This window comes from Vombatus ursinus, unplaced genomic scaffold (genome assembly GCF_900497805.2).
Source record: "Vombatus ursinus unplaced genomic scaffold, bare-nosed wombat genome assembly UNPS02014959.1, whole genome shotgun sequence".
In the NCBI taxonomy this organism is placed as follows: domain Eukaryota; kingdom Metazoa; phylum Chordata; class Mammalia; order Diprotodontia; family Vombatidae; genus Vombatus; species Vombatus ursinus.
In genome coordinates this window covers 2,138,030-2,161,073 of record NW_020954737.1, presented here as the reverse complement: position 1 = coordinate 2,161,073, position 23,044 = coordinate 2,138,030, and the positions used below count along the sequence as shown (strand labels likewise).

Below are 23,044 nucleotides of genomic sequence, written 5' to 3'. Positions count from 1 at the left end.
AAATTGGGAAGAGAAATGAGAGTGACGCAAGAAAATCATGAGAAAAGAGTCAATAGCTTATAAAGGAAACACAAAAAAATACTGAAGAAAATAACACCTTAAAAAACAGACTAGGCCAAATGGTAAAAAGAGGCCCAAAAAGCCAATGAGGAGAAGATTGCCTTAAAAAGGAGAATTGACCAAATGGAAAAGGAGGTTCAAAAGCTCGCTGAAGAAAATAGTTCCTTAAAAATTAGAATAGAGCAGAAGATGGCGGAGGGAAAGCAGTGACTTGCTAGAGCTCTCCCCCAAACCCCTTCAAATACCTACAAAAAATGACTCTAAATAAATTCTAAAGCAGCAGAACCCACAAAAAAACAACGTAAAACAAATTTCCAGCCCAAGACAACCTGGATGGCTGATCGCAAAGGTATATCGCGCCGGGATGGGAGAGGAGCACAGTTCGGCGTGGGCGTGCAGGCCGCAGCAACCCTGGAGCAGGCCTCAGAGGACTGAATCTCAGGCAGCTGTAGTGGTTTCCAGACTTCTCAACCCCTGAATGCCAAAGACAACTTAGAAGGTCAGTGGGAAAAGTCTGTTACTGCAGTGAGAGAAGAAGCTAGATCTCAGCCGCCCCAAGGGAAGCAGCTGGCTTCTGAGTTCCCTGCCCACAGACTGAGGGGGAATCAAGTGGCTGATCAGAGGGGGATTGCAAGGACCTCTTTGCCAGGGCTGAGGCAGGGATCTCTTGCTTTACCGGCGCTTGGATCTGGGTCACAGTTCTGAGGAGCAGTCCTGGGGCGAGGAGTGCTGGCATGGTGGAGCTTGTTGTGGTGGTGGAGAGGAAACACCTGGCCCCTTATCTTAGCACCTTGGAAGAACTGACACTTTTCAGGTCCCTAGAAGTATCTCTGAAAACAGCTGTACAAACCCCCAAAGCTTGGGACAGTACATTCTCCACATTGGAAACAGACTCTTACCTAAACAAAGAGTTTGAAACTCAAGTAATTGGTTGGGATCATGAGCAAGCAGTGCAAAAAGAGTCAGACTATATTATCTTACTTTGGTGACAAAGAAGATCAAAACATATAACCAGAAGAAGACAACAAAGTCAAAGCTCCTACATCCAAAACTTCCAAAAAAAATATGAGTCAGTCCCAGGCCTTGGAAGAGCTCAAAAGGGATTTTGAGAAGCAAGTAAGAGAAATAGAGGAAAAACTGGGAAGAGAAATGAGAGTGATGCAAGAAAATCATGAAAAGCAAGTTAACAGCTTGCTAAAGGAGACCCAAAAAAATACTGAAGAAAATAACACCTTAAAAAATAGCCTAACCCAAATGGCAAAAGAGGTCCAAAAAGCCAATGAAGAAAAGAATGCCCTAAAGAGCAAAATTGGACAAATGGAAAAGGAAGTCCAAAAGATTACTGAAGAAAATACTTCCTTAAAAATTAGAATAGAGCAATTGGAAGCTAGTGACTTTATGAGAAATCAAGACACCATAAAACAAATCCAAAAGAATGAAATATTAGAAAACAATGTGAAATATCTCATTGGAAAAACAAGTGACCTGGAAAATAGATCCGGGAGAGAGAATTTAAAAATTATTGGACTATCTGAAAGCCATGATCAAAAAAGAGCCTAGACATTATCTTTCAAGAAATTATCAAGGAAAACTGCCCTGATATTTTAGAACCAGAGTGCAAAATAGAAATTGAAAGAATCCACCGATCTCCTCCTGAAAGAGATCCCCAAAGGAAAATTCCTAGGAATATTGTAGCCAAATTCCAGAGTTCCCAGGTCAAGGAGAAAATATTACAAGCAGCCAGAAAGAAACAATTCAAGTATTGTGGAAACACAATCAGGATAACACAAGATTTAGGGTGCTTCTACATTAAGGGACCTCAGGGCATGGAATATAATATTCCGGAGGGCAAAGAAGATAGGATTACAACCAAGAATCACCTACCTAGCAAAACTGAGTATAATTCTTCAGGGGAAGAAATGGTCATTCAGTGAAATACAGGACTTTCAAGCATTCTTGATGAAAAGACCAGAGCTGAATAGAAAATTTGACTTTCCAATACAAGACTCAAGTGGAAAATGAAGAGGTAAACAGGAAAGAGAAATCACAAGAGACTTATTAAGGTTGAACTATTTACATTCCTGCATGGAAAGATGATATTTGTAACTCAGGAGACCTTTGTCAGTATTAAGGTAATTGGAGGGAAAAATTATATGTATGTATAGATAGATAGATAGATAGATAGATAGATAGATAGATAGATAGATAGAGGGCACAGGGTGGGTTGAAGATGAAGGGGTCATATCTGGAGAATAAAATTAAGGGGTGAGAGGGGATTATACTAGGAGAAGGAGAAAGGAAAAGGTAGAATGGGGTAAATTATCTCACAAAAAAAAACCAGAAAAGAAAAGGCTCTTACAGTGGAGGGAAACCGGGGGAAGGTGAGAGGAAATGAGTGAATCTTATTCTCATAGGATTTGACTTAAGGAGGGTATAACATACACATTCAATTGGGTATGGAAATCTGTCTTACCCCACAGGAAAATAGGAGGGGAAGGGAACAAGAAAGTAGGGGGATGATAGAGAGGAGGGCAGATTGGGAAAGGGGGTAATCAGAAGCAAATACTTCTGAGGAGGGACAGGGTCAAAAGAAAGAATAGAGTAAATGGGGGGACGGGATAAGATTAAGGGAAATAGAGTAAAAAAAATAAAAAAATTAGAATAGAGCAGATGGAAGCTAATGACTTTAATGAAAAATCAAGAAACAATAGAACAAAACCAAAAGAATGAAAAAATAGAAGACAATGTGAAATATCTCATTGGAAAAACAACTGACCTGGAAAATAGATCCAAGAGAAATAATTTAAAAAGAGTTGGACTACCCAAAAGTCATGATTAAAAAAAGAAGCTAGACATCATCTTTCAAGAAACTATCAAGGAAAACTGTCTTAATATTCTAGAACCAGAGGGTAAAATAGACATCAAAAGAATCCACCAATCACTTCCTGAAAGAGATCCCAAAAGGAAAACTGTCAGGAATATTATAGCCAAATTCCAGAGTTCCCAGGTCAAGGAGAAAATATTGCAAGCAGCCAGGAAGAAACAATTCGAGTATCATGGAGCCGCAATCAGGATAACACAAGATCTAGCAGCTTCTATATTAAAGGATTGGAGGGCTTGCAATATGATGTTCTGGAGGGCAAAGGAGCTAGGATTACAACCAAAAATCACCCACACAGCAAAACTGAGTATAATCCATGAATGGGGAGGAAATGGATATTAAATGAGATAGAGGAATTTCAAGCATTCTTGAGAAAAGATCAGAGTTAAATAGAAAATTTGACTTTGAAATACAAGACTCAAGAGAAGCATAAAAAGGTAAACAGGAAAGAGAAATCATAGGAGACTTATTAAAGTTAACCTGTTTATATTTCTACATAGGAAGATGATATTTGTAACTCATAAGACCTTTCTCATTATTAGAATAATTGGAGGGTACAGGTGTGAGTTGAATATGAAGGGACAATATCTAAAAAATAAAATTAAGGGGTGAGAGGAATGTACTGGGAGAAAGAAAAAGGGAGAGATAGAATGGGGTAAATTATCTCACATGAAAGAGGCAAGTAAAAGCTTTTACAGTGGAAGGGGAGAAGGCGGAGGTGGGGGGGAGTGAGTGAACCTTACTCTCATCAGAAATGGCTCAAAGAAGAAATATCATACACATTCAATTGGGTATAGAAATCTATCTTACCCTACAGTAAAGTAGGAGAGAAGGGGATGAGAGAAGGGAGGGGTGATAGAAGGGAGAGCAGGTTGGGGTAATCTCAATCAGAAGCAAAACACTTTTGAGAAGGGACAGGGTGAAAAGAGAGAGAATAGAATAAATGGCAGGGGACAGGATGGAGGGAAATGCAGTTAGCAATAGTAACTGTGAAAAAATTTTTGAAGCAAGTTTCTCCAATAAAGGCCTCATTTCTCAAACATAGAAAACTGAGTTAAGTTTTTTAAAATGAGAGTCATTTCCCAATTGATAAACAATCAAAATTTTTCTTGAGGTTTTTTTTGTCTATGTTTTCTTTCACAACATGACTATTATGGAAGTGTTTTGCATGATTACACATGTATAACCTATATTGAATTGCTTGCCTTCTCAGTGGGGGGGGTAGGGAGGAAGAGAGAGAATTTGGAACTCAAAAGTTTTAAAAATAAATGTTAAAAATTGTTTTTACATGTAACTGGGAAAAATAAAATATTAAATTTTTTAAAAAACTGAGCTTCGGGGGAAAGTCTAGCAGAGAGATTATATTATTCTACCCAATAATAAACTTAACAAAAACTATTCCTTAACTGCAATTTGCACCTGCATAGGACCAGGTTTTGGTCACCCCTGTACATGAGCAAACACAACTCCATTATCAATGGGTTATCAGTGTTAATTGATAATTATGACCACCCAGTAATGATTGAGAGTGATCAAAGATCTCATTTCACAGTCTGTAAGGTCAAAGGACTGGGTGGAGGCCTAGGGAATTATGTGAAACCTCTACCTTGTTTGTAATTCACAGGCTGAAGGGATGATAAAAAGATTTCATGGAATGCTTAAGACCCAAGCCAAGAAAATCTCAAGGGGAAAAAAAGCCACCAACTGGAAAATAGTTTTGAGAACAGCCATAAGCCGGTTGAGTAATAGGCCATGGAGAAGCTGTTCTGTGCCAGAAGATGAGCTTAAATTACAGTTCCACCTCTCATTGACTTGGAAAAGAAGGATCAAATTCCCACAAAAGGAGCCAAAATGTGATGAAGAAGACCCCCAAACTACAGGCTAGTCCCAGTAGATACCATTGGGGTAGAGAAATAGAATAGGGTTTGGATCATAGATGCATCCAGAAAATTGTTTCAGGTCCACTGAAGACAATTTATGTATAGAGATATGCTGAGTTCTTTTTTCTTTTTAACAGATGTGTGTGTGTCTTGATTTAAGCATCATTTTACATTTTTCTGGCATGGATGTGACTGTGGTTAAAACAGTTTATGGGGAAACAACTAAGATGCTGATAGAATTAATGGAAAACTTCCTGACCTTAGTGTTACCTATATGTGCATATCTTCACAGTTGAAGAAAGGAAAACAAGCCCCAAAATAGTAGAATTTCAGGAAGGTCTAAAAAAGGATGAAGAATTTTTCTCCCTGTTGATTTGTTGTATGTTAATTCATTTGGTTTTGCTTTAAAACCATCTAAGAATTTAGAGTAAGGGCATATGTACTGTTTAATATCTCAGATTTTTCTTGGCAGTTAAATTTATAACAAGTTTTCTGAAAAATACGTATGGAAATCCACAAATTTTAGTAAGGCTAAGAGAAGACAAAAAGAAAAATAATGTCACTGAAAGAGTATATATCACTCAGGAGACAAATGGATAATGTATTACAATCACAAAAATGACACAGAGGCAAGATATACATATAGACATGTGTATACATATTTATATGCATGTATGTATATACATAATAATAATAACAAACACTTACATATCACTTACTATGTGACAGACATTGTGCTAAGTGTTTAATAGATATCTTCTTTGATCCTCACAACAACCCTGGGAGGTAAGTGCTATTACTATCCTCATTTGAGGAAACTGAAGGTAAGTGACTTGCCCAATATCATGCAACTAGTAAATTTTTGAGGTTAGATTTGAACTCAAGTCTTCCTGACTCCAGGCCCCTAGCACTCTATCCACTGAACTACCTAGATGCCATACACACACACACACACACACACACACACACACACACACACACACGCACACACGCAGAAGAGACAGGGAGAGATAGACAGACAGAGACAGAGACAGAGAAACAGAGAGACAGAGATAGAAAGACAGAGACAGATACTTGGATATTTGTTCGCAGTCTTATTTTGCTTTAAAAAAAAAAAAAAAGCATTTGATAAATCCTTCACTTGCCTTGCTGGTGATTTTTACTTTTCAGAAGTTTGAGGAAGCAAAAGTCCCTTGTGGTCCCCCACTCCCCAATTCCCATGATGAATTGTTTTCCTTATATGCTCTCGTGGTTGCCTGGAGGCTCCTGGAAGTCTTCCTCTAAGTTCTTCCTTATTGGCTCCTTGTTAGAGTCTGTTAATGTATTCTGGTGTTAATAATTAATACTTGTTTGCTTTGCTCAGTGTCTACTCAACTTCCTTAAGCAATGACCAAACACAAAGAGATCCTTACCTGGAATGTTCCAAAATCTTTCACCTCTTACTTCATTCACCTACTTCTTTTGATGCTCCTATTAAGTTCCCTAGCCTGGTATTCTTTCCCCACGGTGCTGATTTTTTGGTACCCTCCCACACCTTAGCATTAATTAGCATATGCAGTCTTGCACTGTTATTTAAATATTTCATGTTTAATCAACTAAATATTTTTACACACTTTCCTTCCTTTTTTTCATATAGTAAGCACTTTAAGGGAAGAGACAGTGTTTTATTTTTCAATCTCTCATTTCCCACTGCTTATTAGACATTTTAAACTCAACATGTCCAAAACCAAACTCATTATCTTTCCTCCCAAATCCTCCCCTCTACAAACTTCCTTATTACCACTAAGGATTCCACCATTTTCCCAGTCTCTCAACCTAGGTGTCATCCTCAACTCTTCCCTCTGTCATCCCTCATTCTACCTATATCCAATCCATTGCCAATACTAATTTTACCATGGTAATATCTCTCTTAAATATGCCCCTTTATCTCCTCTGATGCTGCCATTAACCTAGTGCAGGTCCTCCTCACCTCACACCCTACTGGTTAGTCAACTTTCCACAAGTCTCTCTCCATTATAATCTCTAAAATCTAAAACCTAAAATCTGTCAAAGTGATTTTTCTAAAACCCATGTCTGACCATGTCACACTCTACTTAATAAATTCTAGTAGTTGCCTGTCACCTGTAGGATCAAATATAAAATCCTCTGTATAAAGCTCTTCATAACCTAGCCCTCCCACTCACCCCTTTCCAGCCTTCTTATACCTGACACCCCACTACATACTCTTTAATCCAATGACACAGACCTCCTTGCTGTTCCTTGAACAACATACTCTGTCTCCAGTCTCAGGGCATTTTTACTGACTATCCCCCATCTCTGGAATACTCTCTCTCCTCATGTCTGCCTGCTGGCTTCCCTGTCTTCCTTCAAATCCCAGTTAAAATCTCACCTTCTACAGAGAGCCTTTCCCAATCCCTCTAAATTCTAGTTTCCTCTCTTATTATTTTCCATTTATCCTGCATATTATCTTGTTTGTACATAGTTGTTTGTGTGTTGTCCCCCATTAGACTGGGAGCTCCTCGAGGGCAGGGACTGTCTTTTGTTTTTTCTTGTATCCCCAGAATTTAGCACAGCGCTTGGCATATAGGAGTCACTTAATAAATGTGACTATCTTTCTTCGTATCCTCCAAAGATCGTGCAGTACTATATAAACAGTATACACTCAAAATATCTAATGAATGAATGATGGATGGATGAATGGATGAATGGATAGATGGATGGATGGATGGATGAAATACATTCAAAGCTTCACTTGGTAATCTATGAATGACCCTCCCTCCTCTTCACCTAATTCCTCGGTGGAAAATATCCTTTACCCAACCAAAGGGAATGAAAAATAGGGTAGGTCTGATCAGAAATACTGACAACCTCTTATAGAGGAGATTTAAAGTTTAATAATCAGACAACCAACAAGTATTTATTAAGGATTTACTATGTGCTGAGGATACGAAGAGAAAAGCAAAACACTACCTGTCCTCAGAAAGCTTACATTCTAACAGAATAAATCACACACACACACACACACACACATATATGTATGTGTATATATATATGTGTGTGTGTGTGTGTGTGTGTGTGTGTGTACAAAACACCTACAAGACAGTGTCAAGGTAATCTTGGAGGGAAATACATTTGCATTTGAGAAGACTAGAAAAGCTTCAAGTAGAAAGCTTAAGCTGAATCTTGAAGGAAACCCAGGAATTTCAAGAGGTGGAAGGTATAAGGAAATACATTGCAGACATGGAAGCTAGTCAGTGCAAAGGCCATGAAGGTAGGAGATGGAATATCATGTGTCAGGAATAACAAGAAGACCAGTTTGACTGGACCACAGAAGGAGTGAGGAGAATAATGTGTAATGAGGCTGGGAAATTAAGTTGCCACCATAACTAGGCATCTGCTCCCAAGAGGTCAAAGACTCAGAGAAAGGATCCATTTTTACAAAAACATTTGTAGCAGGACTTTTTGTTGTAGCTTAGAGTTAGAAACAAAATGGCTACCCATCAATTGGGGAATGGCTAAATTACAGTATGTGAATGTAATAGAATATCATTGAGTCATAAGAAATAATGAATATGTTAAATTTAGAGAAACCTTGGAAGAACTGATGTGGGGTTAAGTGAGCAGAACCAGAAGAAAAATTTACACATTAATCACAATAATGTAAAGGAAAATGACTTTGAAGGACAATAAAACTGACCAATACAGTGAACAAGCTTGACTTAAAAAAACTAATGATAAAACGTATCATCCACCTCTTGGCTGAAGAGTGATAGAGAAAACATGTAGACTGAGATATAAATTTTGAGTTTTTTTTAACTGATTGTACCTATTTGTTATCAGAGAGATCTTAGATAGGGCAGGAAAACTGGGGAGGAAGGGACTTCGTGGGGGAGGGGAGAAGGGAGATAGTGTGAGTTAGTGAGTAGTAATAGAGATGAAAAAAAGAAAGAGCATCAATAAAAGATTTAAAAGATACTCAGAAAAATAATTTAGTAAGAGATAAAACAGGGCAATTGTATCACTATTCATAACAGGTTCATATTTTGAAATATAATCTTTTTGTCCTTTATATATTGAAATGTTTGTTTGTTGAAAATTAAGTTCAAAATAAAAAAGAACATGTAAGCTTTTTTTTTTTAAAGAAAGGTAAGATGGTGCTAGATTGTAAAGAGTTTTATGTCAATTAAAGGTTTTTATATTTCATCCCAAAGGTTATGGGAAACCACTGGAGTTTATTGAATGTGAGGATGGTAATCAAGTCAGGCAACTGACTTAGGAAAAGCAATCAAAACGATGAATTTAAATCACCTGGCCCATATATCCCGGGTACTGAAAGAGATGGCAGATGTGATTGTTTAGCCACTACCAGTAATATTAAAAAAGTGGAAAACAGATGGTCTGTGAAGGGGAACAGTCCCAATTTTACAAAAGACAAAGGAGAATAGTCTTCAAACCATGGACTAATAAACTTGGGTTGAGATATACAATATTGTGTATAAGGAACAGTAGGTAGGCCAGTATGGCTGAGACTCCAGTAATGGATACAGAGTGGAGTATTGTGTAAAAAAGGATGAAAAGACAGGAGAGGGGCAGATGATAAAGAACTTTAAATACCTAACAGAGGAGTTTGCACTCTGTCTTAGAGGTAAAAAGGAGTCACTGGAATTTAGTTAGGGGGCAGGGTGACCATCAGATTTAGAGCTTCCTACACTTAAGAAAAATCCCTTTGGCAGATAACTGATGCTGAGGCAGGGAGATCAACTAGGAGGCTATTAAAATATTCCAGGTGAGAAGTGATTAGGGTCTGACCCAAGGTGATAGCCGTGTGAGTAGAGAGAAGGTGGTACAAATGAAAGATGCTGTGGAAATAGAAACAATAAGGTTTGGCAGCTGGATTTGTGAAATGAAGGAGAATTAGAAGATGAGAATGATATGGAGGTTGTGTAGCTGAGTGACTAGAAGGTGGTGGTGTTTTTGGCAGAAATAGGAAAGTTTGAAAGAGAAGGAGTTTGAAGGAAAAGATAATTAGTTCTGTTGGTTGAAAAAAGGGCAGAGAGCTAAAGGGAAATAGCTTCTGGGGGATTGTAGAATCTAATGATTTTTTTAAGAATGGATGGACTTGAATTTGTTTGTAGTTATCAGTAACATAACCAGAAGATAGGGAGAAATTAATGGTTAGAATGACAGAGTGGATGACAGTGAGTGCAATTTTCTGCAGAAGATTGGAGGGAATAGAATGAAATAGATATATGGAGAAGTTGACCTTGCTAATAAAGACCACCTCTCCATCATAGACTAGAATAAAGAAAGAAATAGTGGGAGACTTTGAGATGAGGAATAGGAGAGAAGGGGGAACTCATGGTAAATGTCCTCAATTTTCTCAGTAACATATGAGACAAAGTCCTCTGCTGAAAGGTGGGGAAGATACTATGCAAGGCTTAAGGAGAGAGGAGAAGGTTTAGAATAGCCATTGTGGTGAGTTCAAGAATAAACTAGGAAGGAGTAAAATCAATTAATCAATTAATTAAGATAAATTAATCAATAACTATTAAGTGTTTACTCTGTGTCAGACACTGTGCTAAGTGCTGAAGATACAAAAAGAAGAAAAAAAGGCTGCCTTCAAGGAGCTTACAATCTAATGGGGGAGACAACATGCAAAGCAAGCTATATACAGGATAAATAGGAAATAACTAACTGAGGGAGGGCACTAGAATTAGGAGGGAATGGAAAAAGCTTTCAGTAAAAGATGATATTTTAGTCTGGAGTTTAGCCAGGAAGCTAGGGAGGTCAGTAGATAGAGTGGAGGAAGGAGAACATTCTAGGCACAGGGGACAGCCAGAAAAAAATTCCAAAGCTGAGAAGGACTGTCTTGTTGCAACAAGAGCCCACATTCTGAATACTTTCTTTGAAAAAGAATTGGAAGCTAATGGACATGGAGAGAATCAAATAAAACCCCCCCAAAATAGATTATATTTTGACAGACAAGAAATTACTTGTTACTGATTTAGGAGTAATTCTTGAGTCAGTAGTGTACAGCTAGCCACAAGTGAAATTCTGCTTTCTATTATATCATTTGGTCTTTAATTTTATATAGTATTTTATAGCTTGTATAGCTAATCAATCAGTAAACAAGCATTCATTAAGTGTCTATTATGTGTGGGGCACTGTGCTAAGTTCTGGGAATACAAAGAAAAGTAAAAGATAGTCCTTGCTCTCAAGGAGCTCACAGTCTAATGGAGAAGACAATGTGCAAACAACTATGTGCAAACAAAATAGATACAAGTTAAACTGGAGATAACCAACAGAGGGAAGGCACTAGCATAAATACTGTGTTATTCTTGCTACTAGATTGTACACACATTGAGGGCAGAGATTGTCTTTTACTTATCTTTATATGCCCATCAGAGCTTGCACATAGGAGGCACTCAATAAATGTTTATTGAATTAAATTGAAATCTTTTGGTTGGAGTATCCTTGTGTGTCCACAGCACCTTAGGTCACTCAAAGGAGATTATTTTTACCTTTTTTTTGTTTTGTTGTTTTTTCTTCTCTTTTATTTTTCAACTAATAAGCATTTTATTTTCCCTCCCTCCATACCTCCACTGAAAAAAAAAGACAAGAAAAAAATGATTCAGATATAAAAGGGAACATCATAAATGAATTAGAGGTACAAGGAAGACATTTTCTTTGAAGTCTACATAAAGGTGAAGAATTCATGCCTAAAGAGGATATAAAGAGATAGAAGATAAAATGGACAATTTTGATGACCTAAAATTTTAAAAAAACTTTTGCACAAGCAAAACTAATTCAACTAAAATTAAAAAGAAAACAGTCAATTGGATGAAAAATCTTTGCAAGAAATTCTTTGATAAAGGTTCCAACATATATAGGAACTGATTCAAATACATAAGAATAAGAGCCATTTTCCAACTGATATAAAGTAAAGGCATATGAATTGGCAATTTTCAAAGGAAGAAGTCTAAGCTAATCATAGCCATGTGAAAAAAAAATTCCCATTACTAATAGGAGAACTGCACATTAAAATCACTCTGAGGTTCTACCTCATACCCATCAAATTGGCAAATATTACAAACAAGGAAGATCATATGACTTTGAATCATATATTAATACAATAAATAATGGTGATTTTTCTTCATGCAAGGGCCATAATGAAGTTCCAAAGGCTGGCACATAGCCCTAGAGCCATGAATTTGTCATCCTTGTGCTATGAGGTTGTCTTACATCCCTGGTCCATAACATTTCTCAGATATTGTCATCCAATGTCAATATCTGGACTACACTTTTTTTTTTTAGGTATTTGGGGTTAAGTGACTTGCCCAGGGTCGCACAGTTAGTAAGTGTCATGTGTTTGGTCTGAGGCCGGATTTGAACTCAGGTCCTCCTGACTTCAGGGCCAGTGCTCTATCCACTGCGCCACCTAGCTGCCCCCTGGACTACACTTCTTATACTTGGGCACAGTGGAGCTTATCTGCCATAGCCTAAAGAGGACTTGCTTGCATCACTTACTCCAATTGACTTGGCATTTCATAGGATTTGGTGTTATTGGAGATTTTAGCTTATGTTCCCATTTCTGGATCACTTATGAAGATGTTAAATAAGACTAATAACAGCACCCACCTTAGCAGACCCCACTGTTCACCCTTCTCCATCCAGGAAAGTAGCTTTTTAATCCCTATCCTGTTTCTAAGCTACCCTTTCTCTATGAGAAAACATTCCTCCTGATCCCATGGTAACTCAATTTTTAAAATAGCTTTTGATATCAAACCCTGTCAAGACTGTTGAAAGTCTAAATAAACCATATCTACTGGTTCTTCCTTGTCCATATGCTTATTTACCCCCTCAAAGAACTGTATTAGATTAATTGGGCATGATTTCCCCTTCCACATACCATGTTGCCTTATCAAAGGGCATTATTATACATTCTACCAGCTCACTGACATGGAAGTAAGACTTTCCAGTTTTTGGTTCCTAGGGCCTCTTTCTAGGTTATTTCTATGGATGGAATATACAATATTTAAATGTTTTATCTTTTAGGGGTTTCTTCAAAACTCTTGGGTAGGTTACAGTACAGAAATTGGAGTCACAAGACTTGGGATCAAATTTTGTACTATCTCTTAATACCTATGCGACCTTGGGCAAATTACTTCATCCCCGTAGGCCTCAGTTTTCTCTTCTGTAAAATAAAGCATTGGACTTGAAGTCAGGAAGTTCTGAGTTCAAATCAGGTTTCAGATACTAGCTATGTGACCCTGGGCAAGTTAACTTAATATCTCTGCACCCCCTTAAAATGCAGATGATAATACAGTCTCCTCCCAGGGTTGTTGTGAGGATTGAATAAGATATTTTAAAGTGTTTTGCCAACATTAAAGTTACATACAAATACTATACATTGCTATACAAATGTTAGCTATGATGAGGATGAGGATGACGATGATGATGACAATGACGATGATGATGGCAGGCTGCTGAGATCTTACAGAATGATGAAGTTATACCAATAATAAGCTTCCTGGAGCATGGTGGAGAAGTCAGTCAGAGAAGGCCCAAAGTAATGTAGTCAGGTGAGAAATAAGTCTTCTAATGACACTCAACATTGCAATTATGGCTCTGACCCCCTTCTCATTGTAAGAGTTGGGAATAGGTTGTCATTATACCTGTAAGTTATCAGGCATATTTTTCAAAACTACCCCCCACCAAAAACAATTACATAAAGTTGAAGATAGAGATGGGGACTGGATCTATGATTATTTTAGGAAATCCCAAATAAGGAAATTGCTTCTATCAACAAAGGTTAGCACTCTTTCTGCAACTCGTAGTCTTAGTGAGTCAGAACGCTAACACATTTAAATGACTTGCGCAGGATCACAAATCAGAAGTGGAACTTGAATCCAGGTTCTCCTGGCTCCAACACCATTATGTAGTCACTGTTACATGCTATATCTAAAGGAATATACAAATGAAGATAAGAATCAGGGAGTCATTCTCTCCAAGCTAGTGTGAGGAAGTCTGATTTGATTCACTGTTGAGTATGAAGAGTTTGATTCTATTACACTGAGGAAAAGGTGGCAGAATTTATGGGGCTTTGCTAATTCCAAGTTGGCCACTGATTTTGTAGGGCTAGTTTTTAATGCTAATTGGTCTGCTTTTTTAAACCAAGGTTAGTATGTGGAGAAGAAAGATTATAGTTGCAGGAAAGTTATAGGAAAGATTCACAGGTAGATATTTTATTGCTATGATTTTTTTCTTTTAACATTTTAAGAAAACGATTCTAAAACCAAAAAAAAAAAGAAATTTACTTGATAACTTTATTATATATTTAAAAGGAATAGCAAGTTGCACATAATAGATTTGCAGTTTAATGTGCAATCATTTTTATTATACTATGTTATAGAAATGTTTGTTTTATTCCCTAAATTAAAAATAAAATAAAGATAAATTTAAAAAAGAAAAAGATTCTAAAGTTTCTGCATCTCTACTTCCTATTTTCTATCTCTCAATCCATTTGATGTTTTTGTTTCCTTATCTTTGCCTCTGTCCCAAGCTAATCTAAATTTAATAAAAAGAGATGCAATTGCTTTTATGTGTCACACACATGTCAGGCATTTGAGTAAGGAGACTCTTATTCTCATAGTCCTTCAGTAACCTCCCTGAACCTCAGTTTCTTCATGTGTAAAATGATGGGTTATATGATCTCTAAAGTTTTTTTTTTTAGGATATCAGTCCTTTAAACCTATAAGCCCCAGTCAAAAAACTGGTAGATCAGAGGACGATTATCTTAAGAAGAAATTGCCACCTGCTGCAGCATATTAATCTGTCCAATTATACGTTATCTTTACTATACATGATTTCCTTGTATCTCCCAAAATTGATTGTAAACTCCCTTGAGGGAGGGGATCAGTCCCCTATTTCTTTTGTATTGTCCCATAGGGCCTAGAACTTAGATGGTAAGTAAGGTTCAGAAGAGCTGTTCTGGCATTCAAAATCCCATTTCTAATCATTATTCTCTATGTGACTTGGGAATGTGACCACCTTAGATCTCAGTTTCCTCATCTGAAAAATGAGAGGCCTCTGGGGGGGCCTTTGAGGTCTAGATCTAGGATCCTCTAAGTCAGGGACAGGGAACCTGGAGCCTCAAGGCCACATGTGGCCCTTTAGGTTCTCAAGTGGGACCCTTTGACAGAATCCAAACTCCACAGAACAAATCCTTTTATTAAGGGGATCTGCTTTGTGGAGTTTCGATTCAGTCAAAGGGTCAAACTTGAAGACCTAGGTACTTACCTATAAATAAATTAAGTGTATGAAAGTACATGTATGGAAGCATGAAAGTAATCAGAGCTCTAACTAGGAATTATGGCACCTGGATCAAATTCTGTTCAGGAAGAGGTGGGGGGAAGAACGGAGAAGGTAATCTAAGTTATGACCATTCCTATAATGGTTGGAGGAGACAGAAGTCTTGGGAGTTGAGAAGGTAAAGTTGCTAGGCAGCCAGGTGTTTAAAGAAGGCAGAGATCAGGGTGGAGGTATTAAACCAGATTCCGAACTTATTAAGAAAGCTACCTGAGTGGGTGGGGATAGTTGTGTACAAATAAGAGGAAAGAAGATCTGAACAGGATGAACTGAGCTATAAAGGAAAATGATGGCTGAGTGATGGTAACAGAGGAAGGGTCTGAAAGCAACAGGGAAGAAAAAGTATGTCAACTCTTCCTCTTGGCCCTGTTAGAGGATGTGGGAGGTGGGGGGAGGGTTGGTGCAGCCTGCCTTAGAGAAAATGCTAAGAGATAAAATGTCTTCAGGGGCAGGAAAAATTTTCTTCTTTAGGCACCACTAGGACCTGGTGAATTTATGTTCCCTTTATTTCTTTCCTCCCCACTCCCGATCTTGCCTCATGCTGGTCTGATGAATCTGGATCTTTTACCCTTAAATTGTGCTTATTTTCTGCCTATAATTTTATAACATAATATACTTTTTATAGATTTTTGCCTTCAGATAAAGATTAAGTTCCAAAATGCTTTGGCTGTACTATGGGAAGGATAAAAGGGAAACCTCTGGACAAATGACTGTAGACAAAAAACATACACTCTCCCTCCCTCCCTCCCTCTCTCTCTCTCTCTCTCTCTCTCTCCCCTTTCCTCCTCCTCCTCCTCTTCCCTCCCTCCTTCTTCTCTCCCTCTCTCCCTCCTTCTCCTTCCTTCTCCCTCCTCTCCTCTCTCCCCTCTCTCCTCTCCTCTCCGCCCCCCCCTTAATTTCAACACAAAGAGAGATTTCAAAGGGGTAGAATAGAAACAGAAAAAAAGCAGTTCTTCCAAACTCACCAATACGTCAACTGAATCTGACAGTATATGAAATGTTCTATACCCATAATTCCCCACTTCTCTAAGGAAGAGAGAGAAATATAATTTCTCATCTCTTTTTAAAGGCCAAGCTTGGTCATTGAAATATATAATTTTGAAAAGAAATTTACTGTAAGTAGCATATATATTGCAAGTTACATTAAAGTGAGTACCAATAAGGATACTTAAGCTGATGAAAAAAATAAAAGCCAGCATGACATCACAAGGTACTCTAAATTCTACCACTCCTTACATCAATACCGCATCATGGCACATAGGTGACTTTGGGATCTTGGAGGTAGTCCCTACCAAGCTAGAAAGTCTTTTGGAATGAGCCTGAGGATGGAGGTAGGATACTGTACATTTGTTGTAAGTTTGGAGAGATTCAACTAATTGGTCTCTAACTGATGAATTACCATATAACTTTTCTCCCCAACACAAAGTCTTTGATCCAGTGACACTGGCCTTCTGGCTGTTCCAGGAACAAGACATTACATCTCTGAGTTCTGGGCATTTTTCCTGGCTATCCCTTAAGGCTGTAATGATTTTCCTCTTCCTCTCTGACTATTGACCTCTCTGAATTCCTTTAAGTCCCAACTAAAATCCTATTGTCTACAGGAAGCTTTCATCAACCCCTCTTAATTTTAGTGCCTTCTCTCTGTTAAGTGTTTATTATGTATCCTGTATATAGCTTACTTTGTATGTATTTGTTTGCATATTGCCTTCCCCATTAGACTATAAACTCTTTGAAGGTAGACATTATCTTTTGTCTCTTCTTGAATCCCCATCACTTAACACAATGCCTAGCACATAGTAAGTGCTTAATAAATGTTTATTAAATTGAATTGAATTGAATTCTCAAAGGCTACTACTTTTTTTTCCCGAAAGTTATAGATCTGTCTCACTGGAAGAGACAGAAGTCACAGATGTCTGAAAGTTTGAAGTAAGGAACAAGAACTAATTGCTATATCCAGAAAGTGAAAGTGTCAATTTCTTGAGTTATTGGTTTAAAAAAGCTACTAATTTTAAAAGATATTACCCTTCACTTACAACAAAGACTAAATATTCAAGGCAGAAGTGAGTGTTTCTAACACATTCAACAAAATGCATAGGCAAATTGAGATTTCAAAGTAATAGGTCTTACTTGGAGGTGTGGATTACCGATCTAACTCATTCCTTTAACATTTCATCTCCTATTGGGTGGGATTACCACAATTTTAAAATTATAGTCCAAATTAATGTATTAATTACATTCTGTATATTTAATTAATGTGTTAATTGCATTAGGTATTGCATACATAAAAGGATGCTATTACAAATCAATCAATCTAGGACAGGACTGGAAAGAAGGGGGGGCAGTTGTGGCCAAAAGAATTAATAAAGAAAGCAAAAAGGAAATTCACTACGCAATGGGACCTAATCCCCTTTCCTCCCCAGACACTACAGAAATGCCTGACTTTCCTACCTTTTAATCATTTCTGTAATTTCAGAGATTGCCACTCTGAGTCTGCCTTCCTTTCCCAGGGTGCTGCTCAGTACAAAGGGGAAATAAATATCACTGCAAAATGAGCCTTCAAGCATTCAGGAAGACAAAAGTTAGCATGGATTCAGATTTTACTGTTGTATTTCCTTTTATTTAAGTCTAATAAGGTATGACTATACCAAGCCAACCAGTAGCTACCAAGATCAAGCACCCCAAAGATAATGCAAATGGACAAGAGTTGAATGTTGATAGGGCCACTCACATCCTAGAGCAGGGTTAGTGAGCTTTCAGAAATGAGCAATTTTTGTTGATTCCTGTTCTTCTTCAGAGGTTCTTAACCTGGGATCCATGAACTTGATTTTTAAAAACAATTTTTGATAATAGAAATTAATAAAATTTCTTTCCCTTTGTCCGATGTGTTTTATTTTATTCATTAAAAAACCTTATGCTGAGAAAGGGTCTATAGGTTTCACTAGACTGCTAAACAGGGCTGTGACACACGCAAAAAAGTTATTCTAGTGTGAGGAACCGGATTTGATGGAGTCAGGGGGAAATGTTGATGCTTGAAAAAGCTTCTCCTCAGTCTGAAAAGAAGCTCTTCCTTCTGAAAGCTGTCTCTTCTTTGGGGGATAAGATTGGGAGGAGTGGGTAAGTATTGAGAGTGCTAAAAAAAAAACTAAGAAAGTCAATGAAACATTAAAAAAGACAGAAGAAAGCAGAAAGAAATTCAGGAGGAGACACAAGTAGGTGAATTGGCATTGGAACTGTCATGCTATATTTAATAAATACTTCAAAAACAAGCAATATATAATAGATTCACAATTTCACATGAAAACTTCTTCTTTTGTTCTTTGTATATGGAAATATTGGTGTTTGTTAAATTTGTGATAAAAAATGAAAATACAAAAAGGGAAAAATATTTCCACATACATACTACCAATTAGAGATTAATCTGAGTTAACAAAATCCTCTTTGTCAATAATAACCCCTTTAGGGGCAGCTAGGTGGCACAGTGGATAGAGCACCAGCCCTGGAGTCAGGAGAACCTGAGTTCAAATCTGTCCTCAGACACTTGACACTTACTAGCTGTGTGACCCTGGGCAAGTCACTTAACCCCATTGCCTAGCCAAAAATAAATAAATAAATAAATAAATAACCCCTTCTGTGTTGACTGAGCCATTCACACTTTAGTGTGAACTATTTCAGCTGGTTGGATGGCTTTCTCTCATAACAGTTAAGAGCAGTCACCCAAAGTATGTAAATTTTGATTAAGAAGAAAGAAGATAGAACCTAGCAATTTTTTGCAAATGAATGAGTAACTGAAAAAACATTTAGTAAACACTTATTATGTACAAAGAACTATGCTAAACACTGAGTAAACAGAAGAGCAAGACAATCCCCGATTTCAAGAAGCTCACATTCTAATGGAGGAGATAATACATAGGGAAAGTTTTAGTTGTAAGTCAGAAGGAAAGGTCCAGCAGTCCTTAGGATACAATGAGGATGCAGATGGTAATGCAACTCATTTCATATTATTTCCACTGATAAAAGCACGTCCATTTCAAATGCTGAATCTTTTGACAGTGCCAAGGACTTTGGTGGTTGAAACTTTCTTTTCTGGCTCTTTGGTGCTGTGGCAGAAGCAATTGCCATGTAAGGGCTTACTCCCTGGATGGCAACTGTGGGGGGTGAACTGGAAGCAGGACTGGTGGTATCCAGGTAGGGGTAGGAGGACCTACTATTCTCAGGGTTCTAGGACTCAGTGTCCTAGATTTGGATCTGAGGGGAAGTAGGGGTCAAAGTGCTGGGATTAACCTGGTATATCCCATCTCCTGTCTGTCACTCAGCCTACCTTGCAAAAGACACTTTGAAGGAAAGTAGACAGATTTGGGTGGGATGCTCCAATGAGGGGTTTGAAGCAGCCACAGAGCAATATGATGGCTTATTGTTGTTTCCTTTCAGTAGATTGAAGAACCTCCAATTCATTGCTTCATATGAACAGTATAAATTCTTTAGAATTCCATGGGAAAATAATAATTTATTTTGAAAAATAAACTCTTAATTTGTTTGAAGGTAAAAGAACTGTCTATGAATCAACACTAAATAAACTTCTTAGGAATTCCTCAGACTACAAAAAAATAATGATAATAGATCACTTTGTATCTTCAGACATATGGTAATAATTGTAGTAATAAAAACCTATGAAATGAAACTGAAGATAATAATAATGAGGAAGGAAAATAAGTATTTATATGGTGCCTACCATGTGCCAGGCACTTTGTTAGGTGCTATTTACAAATATTATGTCATTTGATCTTTGCAACAACTTTGAGAAGTAGGTGGTATTATTATCCCCATTTTATAGTTAAGAAAACTGAGGCAAAAGTTAAATGACTTGCCCAGGGTTCCAGAGTTATTAAGTAACATTCATATGGTGTTTAAAAGTTTACAAAGTTCGTAGTGTAGCATCACATTGAAGCCTCACAACAACAGTTAGGAGGAAACTGAGGCTCAGAAAAGTAGAGAGAGAGACAGAGAGAGAAGAGAGAAGCAAACAGATAGACCATAAATGCACATATGCCTATTAGTCTTTGATAGAATTTTGAAGAATGACTTCATTTCTATAGAAAAGTGAACAAAACAGTAAAAAAAAAAAGTTTTTGCCTGAATACTATAGACTAGTACTCATGCTTTTCTGGTCTCAAGGAAACAGGAGTATTTTGTAAATCAGATCTCCCATTTCAACTCCTCATTAATCTCCCATTTTCCCATCTGCCCCAACAATTTTCCCTCTTCAAATTTTTCTCTCCTCAGTTAAACAACACCCTTCACTTATCCCAACCTAAAACAATACATATTTCTACCTTTCATGCAAATTCTCAGTCACTAAAGCCACTTAGTACATTAACAAAGTATGTACATAAGACAGGTAGCTCTTGGAATAGCTCCCTGCCATTCAGATAGATCACTCAGCCCACTTCCTTTCTTCTTCTACTACTACTCTCCCAATTCATGAATCATTCCACATTTTTTCAAAACCCCAATTCATTCCCACAGAATGCAGGAAGGTTTCCTAGAAGAGTCCCATTCTAAGTGATCCAAAATCTCAGTCTGGAATAATAACCCCTTTTTTTAATGGTCTTCCTTTACATCAATCTAACTTAGAAACAAAGGAAAATGGTAAATGAAAAACAACAAACCATAAAAATGATTAATTGCGATAAACTTGGGATTTATAGGATAACCTTTTTTTTAAATGGGCCAGTTCTGTGATTTTATCTTTATGGGGAAATCCCTGTGTGAAAATTCGAATGCAGATGTGTAACTCATCTGCAATTTGTCCTCAGAAGAGAGACCTGAACTGGTTCTTCCATTTACTAGCTATGTGACCTTGTGCAAGTTACTTCCCTCCTCAGGACTTCAGTTTCCTCATCTACAAAATTGAGAAATTAGATCAGGAGTTCTTAGATTTCAGGGGATCTGTGAACTTGGATGGGAAAAATTATACCCTTATTTTCACTAACCTTTAACTGAAATTTAGAATTTCCTTCCATTGTGAATTTAAAAAAAAAGTATTCTAAGAATGGATCCATAAGCTTCACCAGATTGACAAGGGGTTGATCACACACACACACACACACAGAGAGAGAGAGAGAGAGAGAGAGAGAGAGAGAGAGATTAAAAATCTTTTAGTTCTAACATTCTGTGACTGGAGAGAATTCATTTTGCCAAGTATTGTATAGCCGGTACCTGTGAGGTAGTTCAGGGGCTCAAAGATTTAGAGCTAGGAAAGACCTCAGGAACCATCAAGTTCAACCCGTCTATTTATCGATGAAGACCCAGAGAGATTAGATAATTCAGTAAGTGTCTGAGGCAGGATTTGAATTTGGATTTTCATCATTCTAAGTCTATGTCATGAAGCCTCTCCATTCCCACACTATAAAAGAGTAGCAATATAATACTAACGAATATACTTTTTGAATCATATGGCAGCCTTTCTCGGGGCTTATAACTTCAATATTTCTTAAGGCAGGTCAGGGACAGCTTTCATGGGTGTGAAATCTGGCCCAGGAGCCCCACCAGTGCATGGGGCCTCAGGAAAGGAGAGAAGCTTTCTCTTCCCCAATTTCATTTTGCAATTAGCCAAAAGAAAAGGAGCCCGGGAAAGCAAGAAGCTTCCTCTGCGACAGAAATCTACTTATTTTTTAAAGTTAAAGAAAAGAGAGGATACTGAATAGAGATCTGGCATTCTAACCAGGAAGATCTGGGTTCCAGTCCTGCTACTGACACATCCTGGCTGTGTAAGCCTGGACAACTCACTTAGTTTATCAGCGCCCTGGGCCAGACTCTAACTCTCGAGAATGTAACAGACAACTTGCTTTCTCAGAATTCCCACATCTAGAAGATCCCTGTCTTCATTCCCTATCCTAGTCTAGCCACCGGGAGAGGGGCCTCTTTGGGACACTTTTGCAAGTTGTCCAAAGGAATATAACTTCATAGCCCAGTTTCTTCCTCTATAAAATGAAGCGTTAGTTTGGTGACGCTTAATGGATCAGCCTGGACAGTCTCCAGGAAAATCCCTAATTGTATATGGTGTCAGTTGTCTTAAGTGATCCCAGTCTGCTTTTCTAAATTCTTGTTTCTTGTTTCGTTCATGACTCCCGATAACCTTAAAATAAAACTCTTTATACGCGTCTCTTCCGAAACTCCCCATCCCCATCAACTCCTCTCGCATCTTGACCAATCTTCCTGGCCCTCCTGGCTCACTCACTCACCTGGCGCCCCGTTCTAGGGCTCACTGCAAGCACAGGTAGCCGAACCTCACTCTCCAGTTCCTTTGGTTTTCCTGGCTGGGGCGGATCTGAGGAATGGGGGCCGGACGGGAGGTTTCTAGCACTAGGAAGAACTGACCGCAAATACCCCTAGGCAGTGCGGCGCAAAGATGCTCCTCCAGCACTGCCCACCTGGCTTCCTACGCTTTCAATTTCACTGCCTCTTGGGAAAGATGTCGGCTCAGCCTTGCCTCCCATTCCATCCTATCCGTCCCTCCGTGTTGGCGAACAGCATCTCCTGCCGAAGCCTAAGAGTATTCCTCTCACTCGCAGGCAGCGGGAGTCAGAGGGAGAAAGAGGCCAGAGAAAAGCCAATCCCCAAGCGGGCTCGCCGCCCTCACTCCGGCTCCTCTCGCCCAGGACCCTGCAAGCTCCGCCCCGCCTCCTTTCCTGCTCAGTGCGCGCTCTCTCTTCAATGCGTTTACTCGCCGCAGGCTTTCCCCCAAGTTCCTGCACTCTCGCAGAGTCCCAGTCTCTAAGAATCTACTGTCCTGGTCCTTTGACTGCTTCCCCAGGTCGTCTCTCTGCCATATCCAATGTCTCCTCTTCCCGTCTCC

At 38.3% G+C, this 23,044-nt stretch overlaps 1 protein-coding gene across 1 annotated transcript in view; it reads right to left on the bottom strand.

Moving 5' to 3' along the window:
- The window catches only part of CASR (calcium sensing receptor), a 155,648-nt gene extending 132,819 nt beyond the window's left edge, over positions 1 to 22,829 (bottom strand). Inside the window, exon 1 of the mRNA XM_027845133.1 lies at positions 22,431 to 22,829. The gene's annotated coding sequence lies outside the window, so the exon portion shown is untranslated. The remainder of the gene's footprint in view (positions 1 to 22,430) is intronic.
- Positions 22,830 to 23,044: the final 215 nt, after the last annotated feature.